General features: G+C 50.2%; 1 protein-coding gene across 8 annotated transcripts in view; it reads right to left on the bottom strand.

Annotated features, from left to right (window-relative positions):
* FHIT (fragile histidine triad diadenosine triphosphatase) overlaps window positions 1-12,736 on the bottom strand; it is a 1,244,593-nt gene that overhangs the window by 36,917 nt on the left and 1,194,940 nt on the right. The gene's annotated exons all lie outside the window — the stretch shown is intronic.

A 12,736-nucleotide genomic window follows, 5' to 3' on the forward strand; every position in this document is an offset into this window, starting at 1 on the left:
CTGCATCCCCTCTCTCAGAAAACAGTACTAAGCATCTGCTACGCACTGGGGACTAGTCTGAGGAATCAAAACCAAAGCCCTGTTGCCTACAGAATCTCCTTGGATCAACGGTGGGGTGGGCAAGAGGCATAACATTGTTGTCCCCGTTTTACAGAGAAGGAAACAAAGGTTCAGAGAAATTAAGTGAATTGCTTAAGTCTCCTGCAGTCTTGGGCTGAAAGACTCAACATGTTTCTCTACAAAAAAGGACCCTCTATTAAAAACAACACGGGTGGCCTGCATGTGGTTCCTGCAACGGGACATCGCAACTGAGGACGCGCATGCTGGAGGATCCCTTATTCAAAAGCAGAAATTAAATTCTGGGTAACGGGCCAGCGCGGTTTCAGCTCAGACTTTTCACCCTTGCTGTCTATGCTCTGGTCCAGAATCACTGATCCCTGACACGGCTTTCTTGGTGTGACAGGCCCTCATTTACTACTTTACCCTCATCTCTCAGCTCCTTGCACTATTTCCATCCTATTTAAGTAGAAGTGGTTCTTTAAACAACCTGCTTCATCTGTCACCACCAGCCTCGCACATGGAACACACCGCTTCCCCCGTTCCCCCGCGGCTCTACTCGGGGGCCCTTTTATGAGGTTCCATTTCAGGACGTTTATTTTGTTGTGAGCGCTTTCCCATGTGTCTGTCTTCCCCACTAACCTATAGGTTCTGTGAGCCGAAAGCCACTGCTCATTAACAATATTCAGTCTTTCCTTAACTTTCAAAACATCAATGCCACATGGTTCAATCTAATACCTTAGCAGCGACCTTACAAAACTGGAGCCAGGAACATAACAGGTGTCCACGGAACACTTCTTGTCGCAAGAAACCAACCATAACAGATACTCAGACAGTTACCACCGCCGTCACTCCTCAAGGAAGGCTGTGATTACGTTCTCTAGGCCAAATGCTGTAACGCTAATGCAGAAACGGAGACAAGACGCTGTGGAGGACGACACAGGACAAACCAAGATTTCTTTGCAGCCCGCATCAACCCGAAACTTTACTAGTTTTACCTAATTGTATTTCAAGAGGACAATAAACTTATGAAGGCTCTGAGTAGAGAGCCGAGCTGTGGGCATCCCTGGTCTGTGACGATGACTTCCCAGTGGCATCTCCCCTCCTTCAAGGACAACTGGGGAGAAAGACACACAGTGAGCAGGAGGCAGATGAAAGATACGCTTGTGCCCACTTGGAGGTCAGCATCCCACCCTTCCTTGTGATCCGTCATTAATGACAATTTCATTTCTTCAGAGGCTGGAAAATCACCACGGAGGCTGGCCTCAGTGGTCCCACAGCTGATCCTCCTTTGAAGGAAAAGCTTGAGAGAAAATGTAGACAACAGAGTGGCAGCCAGGCCACTGTTTTGTCTGTGCTCCACCGGGGAGTGCCTACGGCCACGTCCCTTTCCTGCGCCAGCCCCGTCCTGATGCCCTCCCGTCTTACACTGGCTGGGGGGGGGGGCGTCACCTCACCCTGCAGACCTCACCCTGCAGGATGCCTGCCAGTTTCTACAAAGTTCCTTCTCATCGTGGACACTCTTTTCCATGGATTCTTCATTGTATATGTGCACAGGCTGTGTCAAATGGAGCTTCCTGTGCCTCTGCTCACAGTGCATTACATCTTTAATCAGTATATATAATTACTTACAGCAAGCTGCCAGGCCAGATTTTCTGAGCATTAGTCTAATTAACTTAAGCTTGATAATTATGTTCCAGATACCAGAGCAGTACACACAGAATTTGCAGATTAATGCCACCAGCTTATTTGATTCCTATATTATGTCTTCTCAGACAGTGGGTTCGTTTTTTGGGGTTTTTGTTTTAATAGCCATCTGATAATTACTTAGGTTTCAAAGTTTTCCCTCAAATAAAATCATTCTGCTATTTTAGATAGCTTCTCCAATAATTAACACAGACTGGACTGAAATAATAGATTTCTGTGTATTTTTAGTCACAAAAATCTTTTTTTTTAACCTTCTATAAGCTCAGGCTGAGGAAATATTAAAGAATAAAGAGTTCTGATGGTCAATGCAGAACCTTCCATGTTCTGACCACTCTATGCTTTCTTTGCCTTTCCCATTTCCATTCGCCTTTGGGTTGATGAAAAATAAGAAGAAAAAAAAAAAAAAGAAGCAGAAGCAGCAACAGGCACAGAAAACCCCTGAGACCAGTAGGTGAGAAAGATCAGTTTCTGGTAGAACGAGGGCATGATCCATTCCCACAAGGATAATAACCAGTTAACTTGCTAAGTGAGTTTGCTGAGTGCCAGGAACGGTGTTAAGCCCTTTCTGTAGATTACCTCACCTAACCGCCCCGACAACCTTGTGTGGCGGGTACGTGTTACGGGCTGCATTATTGCATCCTCCCCTAAAATACGTCGGAGCCCCAACCCGCAGGCCCTCAGAAGGCACCCTTGTTTGGAAACAGGGTCTTTACAGAGGTAGTCAGTTTCAAAGAAGGTCGTTGATAGTGGACTGATGTCCTCTGACAAAGGGGATACACGGACCCGGAGACAGCCACACACGCAGGGAGAAGCCCACGTGAAGATGAAGGCAGAGGTCCGGGTGATGGTCCACAGGCCAAGGAGTGCCAGGGACTGCCCGCAGACCGCTGCCAGGGAGGAGAGTGCCCAGGAACAGATTTGCGCTCAGAAGGATGCAAACCTGCCCCTAGTCTGATCTCAGATTTCTAGTCTCCAGACCTGTAAGACGACAGATTTCCTCTGCTCAAGCCACAGAGTGTGTGGCACTCTCTGATGGCAGCCCTAGCAGATGAACACAGTACAAATATTCTGACTCCCCAGGGTACAGAGGCCGAGGCTCAGAAGAGCTGTGCGATGAGGCCACACGTGGGCCACAGCGCTGTCACAGGCAGGGGTGGAGGCCATACCCAGGCTATTCTGCCTCCCCAGCTCCTGCCCTCGGCCCCACCTGCTGCTTCTGCCCCAGAGGATGGCGAGCATCAGTGCAGCGAATCCCAGGAATGGCTGGCGTGCCGTGGCTCCCTCAGTGCTTCTGAATGAAGAGTATGGCTGAGGTTGTGGCTATTTCCAAGTTTATATGCAGCTTTTATTTAAAACAGAATGACTGCTGGAAATACCTGCTTTCTTGTTTCCGTGGGCAACTAAACAGAATTTACCTTTTTGTAGAGCGAGGGCAGCGGTCATACTCTGTTCTCTTCCCACCTCTAACATGAGAAGATAATGGGCCAAAATCTCACTCGTCAACGATGACAAGCATGAGGGGACCACAGCAAATAACAGCTCAAGCCAGTGACTAGGAGGTGGGAGCGAAGGACAGGCGGGCTTTCCCAAGATACCACAACAGAGGCAAAGAGCAAGGCAGAGAACAAGCCTGCTTCAGAGAGGCCACGGACACGGACTGTCTTGGGAAGAGAGGCAACTTTGGTCCAGGAACAAAAGCATAGGAATAAGAAGGAAAAAAAGAAAAAGTAAAAGAAGACAATTCTCTGAGAATGACTCCTGGAATGAATCCGATACAGAGCCTGTCGCCAGATGAAGGAAGCTCACGTGTACTGAGGGCCTGTTACAGCTGCTGTGTGTGTGACAGTGAAACTGTTCACTTCTTCCCAAGAATCTTGTGAAGAAGACGCTGTCATCACCCCCACTTGGCAGGAAATGGGGGCTCTGAGCAGTGAAATCCTTAGCCCAAGGCCGCCCATCTCCCTGGCCCAGCTGATCACTGGCAGTGCCCACGGAGGGGAGCAACACAGAGGGGTCACCCTAGGACACGATGGGAGAGTCTTCAGGAGAACCGCCTCCCTCCTTCTGGACACATCGTGTTGTGTGTGTCTTGGTATGTGTACAAGTTCACATTTAAAACTACAGGCAACTCACTGCAGAGAATTTTCACAAATTCCAAATTATATCCCAGTTCTTCTAGAATAGGAGCTCTTATTTTTAGGCATGACAGCACCTTTGAGAATCTGATCAAAGCTATGACTCCTTTTCCTAGAAAAATGTGTGCACAAACACAGGCACTTGACATGACACTTCCTTGGGGGCTCCATGGGTGACAAGCTTTTCAACCCTCAGAGGATCCTTTCGGCCCCAAGGAGCCCAGCGATGTCTCGGCACTACTGAGAACGTGTAACGTGTCATCGGGCACCTGGGATCGGGGCAGTTCCGCTCCTCGATCACTGGCGGGCATTTCTGTGATACTGCATCTGACTCCGCCACTCTGGGGAGCTCTACTGTGCCTTTTCCATCTTTATTCCCATCAGTGTCCTGCACAGCATAGCTGTAACATGAACGTCTTCTGGCCTCTGGGTTTCAACTCGAATGTAACCCCTTCCTGGCAACACCCTAAGTTGCCTGCCCCTCTCCAGTCCCACCACGGTAGGTTTCCTTCAGAGCGGGGCTGTGGGCAGCCCTGTACTCCAGGCGTGGCCCACAGACCAGCGCCATCTAGGGGCTTGTTAGAAACGCACACCTTAGCCTCCAGCCTGGTGCGTGTTAGGTACTTAAGAGTGCCTGGTCCAGCTCCGGGAGCCACTACCCTGAAAGGGGCTGCAGAGCACTTGAAACATGGCTAGTCTGCGCTGAGATGTGCTAGAAGGATAAATTGTATACCCGATTTAAAAGATAGTGCAAAAAAGAATGTGAAATATCTCATTAATAATTACCCCATGAGCTGTTGAAATTATAGTATTTTGGATATTTTGTATTAAATAAAAAATATTATTAAAATTAATTTTATCTGTTTCCTTTTTTAAAAAAAGAAACATGGTGACCATAAAGTTTAAAATTACAAGGGTGTCTCACATTGTATTTATATTGCAAAAGGCTGCTTTGAATCATTGAGAAGGGCTGTTAGGATAATGGGCAGGAACCGGTGTTGACAAAGCTACAGCCCCGGGGTCCATTCTGGCCCTGTGCCTGTTTTGGTAAATAAACTTCCACTGGAGCACGGCCACGCTCGCTCACTGCGTGTGGTCCGTGAGTGCCTCCCCTCCGTGCTCCAGGAGCAGAAGTAAGCAGGTGCGACAGAAACTGCACGGCCTGCCGAGCGTAAATATTTACCTGGCCCTTCACGGGAGAAGTTTGCTGACCCCTGGTTGGGAGCCTTGCTTCCAGAGGGGGACTGCCCGGCTCCAAGTCAGGTTTCCAGTACCTGACGTTGGGCAAGGTACTTCATGTCTGTCTCTTACTACCATGTCTGAAAAGAGTACCTATCTTACTGAGTTGATATGAAGTTAAAATCAATTCATAATGTGAAATTCTTTCAATTGTGCCTCATACTTAGTATGTTTGCGGTAGGGAAGAACAAATCTGACTCCGAATTAGATCTGTTCCTTTAGCTCTCACCCTGTGCTCCATTCCTGGGCTCAGTCGTGCTGGTTCTGCACCTTTTGTAAAACAAATGTCCCCTGTAGCCTGAAATATACAGGAGAGCCCATTCTCAAGGCTTGACCTTTAAGGGCATTATCACTTTTCCATTCGTATACAGATAAAAAGTTGCCTAACAGAGAATAACACTGGTCTCCTTGGAGGTTTACAGGAACATCGTGACCTGACCTTTGTGGACAGAGGCAAGAACACAAGATTCCAGCACCAGGAAGTCTGCAGTAACCAACCACATCCCCTCCCCTTTTTAGCACAAGAGGAGTCTGAATTGTGACTTGGGTAAAGATGATTCCCTAGGACACGAATCTCTCATCCTCTCAGTTTGCAGACTTTCTGAATAGTCACTGCCCCTTGCCTCAACAACTTGCCACTCGATTTATTTTCGTCCTGCCGTGCACTGAGCAGTGTGAGCTTGGACTCAGTAACAGGTTCTCCGTACACGCCAGCCCCCAGTGCTACTACTGCTGGCCGTTACCCCAAGTATAATTAGACATCTTTGCTTTGTCACCATTTTTTCTTGTGTGTTGCCCCAACGGGCTAAAAACCCCAGGAGAGCAGGGACATTTTCGATTGACCAACTATTTACCCGGGCACAGTTTCTGGCACATGGTAGAAAGTCAGTAAATATTTGCTGGGTGGTCGAGGCGCCCAGGAAGGTAATCTGCCTAAGGCTACCTGGTCAGTCAGTGGCCCGCACTTGAACCTGGTTCTTTCTGCTCCCCAATCTCTTAGCCTCTCCTACTCCACCAAGTGTGGTCTCTGGACCAGAAGCATCACCTGGGAGCCTGTTAGAAATGCAGGCTCTTAGGCACCACCCCAGAACTACCGAATCAAAAACTCTATTTTAACAAAATGTCCCAGAGATTCACGGGCATGTGTAAATTTGGGAAGCAGTGCTCTGGGCTGTAACCCCCAATAAAGACTCTCTGCTTTTTCACTCAACAAGCAGTTCACGGTAGCATCGGTCTTTCCACTGTGCACTATGTCCGACCCCCTAATTCCAGAGCTGATTATTCCTACTCACTCCACGCCCAGGGGTGTTTAGGTTCTGCAGTAAACGTTACTGTGCTGTGTCAGAAGGTGCCCTTTCTCCTGCCGGGTCCAAACCACTGCAGTGCAGGGGTGACCTCTCTGCACAGAAATCTGCTTAACATTCCACACCAGCCTCCAGTGGCCAGGCCACGGGCCCAGAGGATACAGGGGGTCGAAAATCCACTTGTCAATAATTTCCCTTGGGGCGCCTACCTCAGTGAATCAGTTCTCCTCTGCATTCTACACACCCGCGGCTGCCCCACCACAGCAGAAATCCATTCCTACATTTAATAGCCCAGGTGCCTGCCTTTTTGATTCTACAAATAAATGCAAGTCATCTCCTTCTCATATCACAAACCAACGAAAATCCTCCGCACACAGTCTGTTTTGGCTTCCTCGTTCCCTGGCTCCATGGCCCAACGCTCTTCGCCTGTTTTCTGAGAAATGGCCCGTTCTGTGCCACTTCAGAGGACGAGGGCACTTAAAATTAGCACAGAATCTTACGATGGGTTCCCATTTGTCACAGCAAGAAGTTTCAAATTGTGGTCATCTGTTGAACACTTTCAATTAGAAAAAGACTGATTAGCATAATTCTTAAAGGTCTGAACTCTAAACGCACAGATGGCCTCTGAGAGGGCTGATGGCGCATAAAGGAGATTAGGATAAACCTAATTAGCTAGGGGGTGTTCCCATTTCTGGAGTCAAGTGGTGAGCGATGGCGAGGAAGTGATGGATAGACAGATGGATGTAATGAAGCCCCATTAAAGTCCTGATTCCCCCACGCAGGGACGGAGCGCATCACCCCATTAATGGTGCTGTGAGCTAACACAGTCCACATTGGGTGCTCTGACCTCGAAAATGAGTTTGAATCGCCTGCCCAGCTCTTTGCACGGATCCACGGGATTTCAGTGAGGCTGGAAGCTCTGTGTGCCTGCTGGGGAGACAGCCCCACCCCGTGGGCTGGAAGCACCCCGCCTAGGGGCTGATGTCCTCCTGGCTGGTCTGTAAAGGCAGAGTCTCATAGCTTTCTGTTCCCACTGCTCTACACCCTGAGTTTCCTCGGAAATGCACTGTGCTTTGCGTCCGTTCCACTGTGACACCGTGGGGACGGCTGCGGTTCTCCTGAGTGCTGACAGCTCGACGTTATCACCCTCACACGCTGCTTGGGGACCAAAGGCAAGTTCTAAGAATGGGAAGTGGCAAGACGGGGCCCTTTGCTTGAGGAGCTCATGGCTCAGTCACAGAGACGGGACTGATAGTTCACAGCCTACCTGATGAGTTCTCTCGCCTGGGTGGCGAGCTCCTCTTATTTCTTATAACCAAAAGAGAACACCTGAATTGTAGTCCCCATCCTGTTTCAGTCTTTCCAGAAAATATCACTAACCATCCAGCTGCTTACTGAAACCAAATGTGAGAAATTCTTAGCCCCTGAGGGTTCATATTCAACTCCATGAACAAAATCTACCTGTCGTGTTTCCGAAATGCACTGCCAAATGGCCAACTTCCCTCCCCCTCCCCTGCACCATTATCTCTACCATAAACCACTGTGATCACCTCCGAATCGGTCCCCTTGCTTCAGCTTTCATCTGCTTTCAACCCAGCCAGGGTGATCCTTGTAAAATTCAGATCATGCTGTTTGCTTGTCTGAGGCCCTCCAACTCCCATCTCATTTGGCCTTCAAGACTTGGGGCCACTGCCTGCCTCTCTCTGTACCCAGACCTCCTCCTGCCCACTCACCCGTGCTCCACACCCACTGGCTTGCCTTCTGTTTCCTGAACACATGGAGCTCATCCCGGACCTGCGGCTTTCACAGCCACCATTCCCGCTTTCTGGAAAGCTCTCTGCCCCCGGCTTCTCCAGACTTGCCTCTTACCCTTCCGTTACCAGTTACACCTCCTTGGCGAGGCCTCTTCTGACATCTCTACCCAAGTTCATCGGCTCCTGCACCCATATTTTTATCCTATTACCCTGTTTCACTGTCCGAGACGATGTATGTTTGCGTGTTCACTTGCGTCCGTCTGCCTCGCCCGCTAGAGGAATCTCCTAGAACAAGACCTGGCTGATTCACGCCTGTATCCCCCAGCGCCGGCACCTTTAAGGGGGATCAGCAGCACTGGTTTAACGAAGAACATCATTTGTCTGTAAGCTTTGCTTGCAACAAAATGCCAGTGGGGAGGTAAGACTGGAGACATGGTAATGCTGGGGCTCCCATCCTACCGTCAGTGAGGGGGACGCCTAGGGAGTAGGGAGGGGCCAGCGCCCTTCACGCGAGGCCCTGGGGACACACAGCTGAGCCAGATGGCCCCTGCCTGCCCTCGGGGAGCCTGTGCTGCAGCTTTTAAACTTTTCATCCTCATTTTAGGGTAGGACAGGACTGGGCGTGGGCACATTTTTTCCCCTTTAAAGGGCTGGATGTAGTGCACTTTGTAGGCTCTGCAGGCCCCAGTTCGCCCCGCAGACACACGACTCTGCTGCCGCAGTGAGAACGCGGCCTGGGTCGTCTGCGCACACGACGGTGTTCTGATCAAACGACCGACAAAACAAGCGTCAGGTCCGACTCGGTGGGTGGGACATACATTTTGGCAACCCTGGGGGAGGGTCTTCATTGGCAAAATGTTCTTCAGGCCTGCTACACAGAGAAATAGGCCTCGGTTGAATCCTAAGAATCCTGTGTATAAAAACTTATAGGCTTACTATTCAGCTTGAATCCCCTCTGAAGCCCTTTGGAGACAGTGAGTAGACCTGAGCTGCAGATCTGAGGTTCCCGTTAGGCTCTGGTTTCAACCCTCCTCCTGAATCAAACAGCTTTAGTAAGAAACCTCACAGTCACGTGGGGTTGAACGTACTCGAGCTGATGAAGAGGGACTGAACACGCCTGACGCCTGTGCTAGCGGGGGCCCGCCCTCCCGCCACGTTCGAAAGGCCGGCGGTATCGCCGGTTCTACCTCAAGGGAAGCTAGTGGCTTGGTGTCACCGTGGCTGGAGCCAGGGAACACAGCCGCATCCCAGTGTGCGGGCCTTCGGGGAGCCTTTGCCATTAGCTGTTGGCGCATCAGCCTGGGCATAAGAAAAGAAAAGAAAGATGGCACTGTTGGGTGCCATGCTCGCTCTGGGTGCTTCTGGAAGCACCACCTGTGATCAGAAAAGTAAATACTGTTAAGGGAAGAGGGAAAGTGGTCTGGACAGAAACCAGGAGCCAGGCTCCAGGAAGCTGGAGCCAACAGACTGAGGTCTTCATGTGCAGCAGCCACTGCAGGGCTCTGTCCATGGGCTGCCTTGGTGGTGATGGTTTGCCTGGCTTCCAGGGAGCCTTCACTTAGAGTATTGGGCTCAGCTGATGGACGCCTGTGTGTCACATTAGCGCCGTTCCCATTAACGTAAGTAAGTCTTTAGTTACATGAGCAAGGCACAGAGTGTGTGTGCATATGGCTTCACCTCATAAAACCTCATTCTTTTTCAAAACACCAGTTTCCTCTGTATATCAACTAACTTAGGTTGCCCAAATGTGCGTTAACATTAAGACAGAACACTCAAAGGCCTACATATGCTGAGCTGGGCATGCAGAGCTAATCCTGCTTCCACATCAGGAGATCCTTAAGCCAGGGCCTCTCCCCACAGGGCCACCTCCCTGATTACTTTTCCTCCACCTCCATTTTAGCTGGATCTGAAGTGTATACAGCAGGGCCTGTGACCCTCAGCTCAGGACGCAGAGAACACATCTGTTCAGATCCTCACAGGATTCTGCAACGCATGGTCATGAAGTGCACTGGGACACACAGTTAGTGCCTGTCTCTACGGGAAGGGAAATCAGTGACTTTGTGGAAATCCCCCCTCGGCAGGAGGCGGGCTGGCCTGGCGGCCCTCACCTGCCACGTTACCGAATGATCTCTGCAGCCCTGCAAAGTAGATAAATAGAATTCGAAGATAATTCTTTGCCTAACAGACTAGAATTCAGATCCCTCCTTCAAAAAAGGTCCTTCCTACACTGAATGTATGTTCTGATGTTAGTTAAGCCAATTTCCCTCTTCCCAGGTTCAGACACTGAGAATCCTAAAGGCACTGGTGGGCTGTGGGCAGCATTCTCTGTAGGGCCTGACCTGGAATGGTATGTGGCATCACCAATTCCCTGGGTCCCAAAGGAGCAGCCAAAGGTTTTCAAAATATACGGGCATCCTTGGACCATGAAAGCACCATTAGGCACATGACTAACGAGCCAAAAAGGCCACGGCACTTGCCGGAAGGGATGAGGCATTTCAGAAAGATAAGTAAGTCAAGATGCATCTGTGAGCTGGATGCATCCCTCAGCCTGCTTAGCTCTGCTACGTGGTTCATAAACCAGGGATTAAGTCAATTTTCATTTCGGCTTTTTATTTCACCTTTAAGCAACCCCTAAGGTTTCCGGAGGAATTCTGTTTGACCTTTCGCTAAAGTTCAGCCTCTACCAAGTTACCAATTTTGGATGGTCCCTAGGTGATCACCTAAGACAGATTTCACTGTAATTCAATGAAAAGATAATCCCTGGCCTGAGAGTTCACAAAGGAAGGGCCCCCGGTGGGCTCAGGGGTGGCGAAAGTTCTGGGTTCAGTCCTGCTAATGAATTTGAATGATACTTTCATTGTGTAACTTTGATCACTGAGGTCGGCCCGGATGCATCTGCTGCATATTGAACACATGGCATTTCTCTCCCTCCTCCTGGCCCCAGATGAAGGTTCTCTCTGTGACCCCTGTGCTCTAAGCCCTAGAAAAAAGATGTAGCCCACGGGAGGGGTTGCCTTTGCAAGATGTCATTTACTTCCAAAGATATGATGGGAACGTTAAAATTATCACTGGACTTGGACTTCGGTGCCCAAACCAAGCAGGACACCCCTGCTGTAAGCACATACGCTCTAGATCTGCGTTTCTCTAACACCTAGTTTTCAAGGCTTTGCAGCGACACTCAGCGAGGAAACGTGGGGGTGGAGCAGGGGCTGGAGAAGCAGGCACTTCCAGTTCAGAGTGGGAAGCGGGACTTTGAAAGGGGTTCCCTCTTACCTAGCCTGCCTTACTCTGTCTGCTAGATCTGCCTGATTCTTCAGGAAGTATGAAGAAGTCTCTCACTATGTGTATAGATTTAACGAGAAGGTTTTTTCCCACACGTTTTCGATCACATAGTTGGCTAGCAGTTGCCACATTCACACCATGAAGACAGGGGTGCTTCTGGTCACAGAAGGGAAAAGAGCTCTCAGCTGGCATGAAAGGCATCATTCGTTCCTATCCAAGATCATACCCGTTTAAACAATGGGAAATTCAATGCCCATGTCACTCATGCGTCAGGACAGGATGCCCTCGTCCGCCACTTCCCTGCCTCCCCAACCCTGTGGGAACACGGCGGCCCCTCTCCCCATCTCCATGGACTGGGGGCATGCTCCTTTTAAAGGAAGGCCTCAGACCTCTCCACACACAGTTCAATACCATGATGCGGCCGGTTCAGCTTCCTGCATTCTTTTCCTTATTGATTGGTGCACCTCGGGCTATTAGGTTTATTAATTAAATGATAATTTGAGGGAGGTGAGTCTACAAGGAGATAAATGTCTCACAAAGAGACTCAAAGCTCGCAGGCAGGAAACACGCTGTGATTTACAAAGCGTGTATCTTTCTGGCATTTTTCCCCCCCAGGAAAAAGTGATCGTGGCTATCATCCTCTGAAAACAGAGATGCTTGTTTTCTGGGCAGGCTTGGAGATTAGCCAAGACAGTGTGACGATTCTGGGCACTTCACCGCACCTGCTGGAGGACCAGACTGAGCGAGCCGCCCCTGTGGATGCACGGGATCTGCCTGTGGAGAGTCACCCCCAGCCTCCCGAGAGCCAGCGCAGCAGAGCCGGGGGGGCTGGGAGTCTGGGGGGCTTCTTTGGAGCTATTGCCTCCTCCAGCTGGCTGCCTGCCCTGGCGTGATTCCCGTCCTGGAGGATCCAGAGGATGCCGCGCTTCCCTACCCAACCTCCTGGTCCCGCAACACACACAGCTGTAATAACACACAGGTTCTTAAGGGCAAACAATAGTTTCCTGATGGAAGAGCCTGCCCACCACGGTGTCCACTCACTGCCCTCACCGGACACTTCCGGCCTTTCTCACTGTCCCGCCAGGGTGCCTCAGCCTCCCTCAGCCTCAGGCACTAGTCACATTTGGGGTCAGCTAATTCTCGGTGGTGGGGACAGTCCTGTGTAGCAGCATCCTGGGTCTCCGCCTACTTGAGGTGACTAGCACACCTCTCCTTACCACTTGTGACGTCCACGAAGGTCTCTGGACATTGACACATG

The sequence above is a fragment of the Vicugna pacos genome, chromosome 17, assembly GCF_048564905.1.
Source record: "Vicugna pacos chromosome 17, VicPac4, whole genome shotgun sequence".
Classification (NCBI taxonomy): domain Eukaryota; kingdom Metazoa; phylum Chordata; class Mammalia; order Artiodactyla; family Camelidae; genus Vicugna; species Vicugna pacos.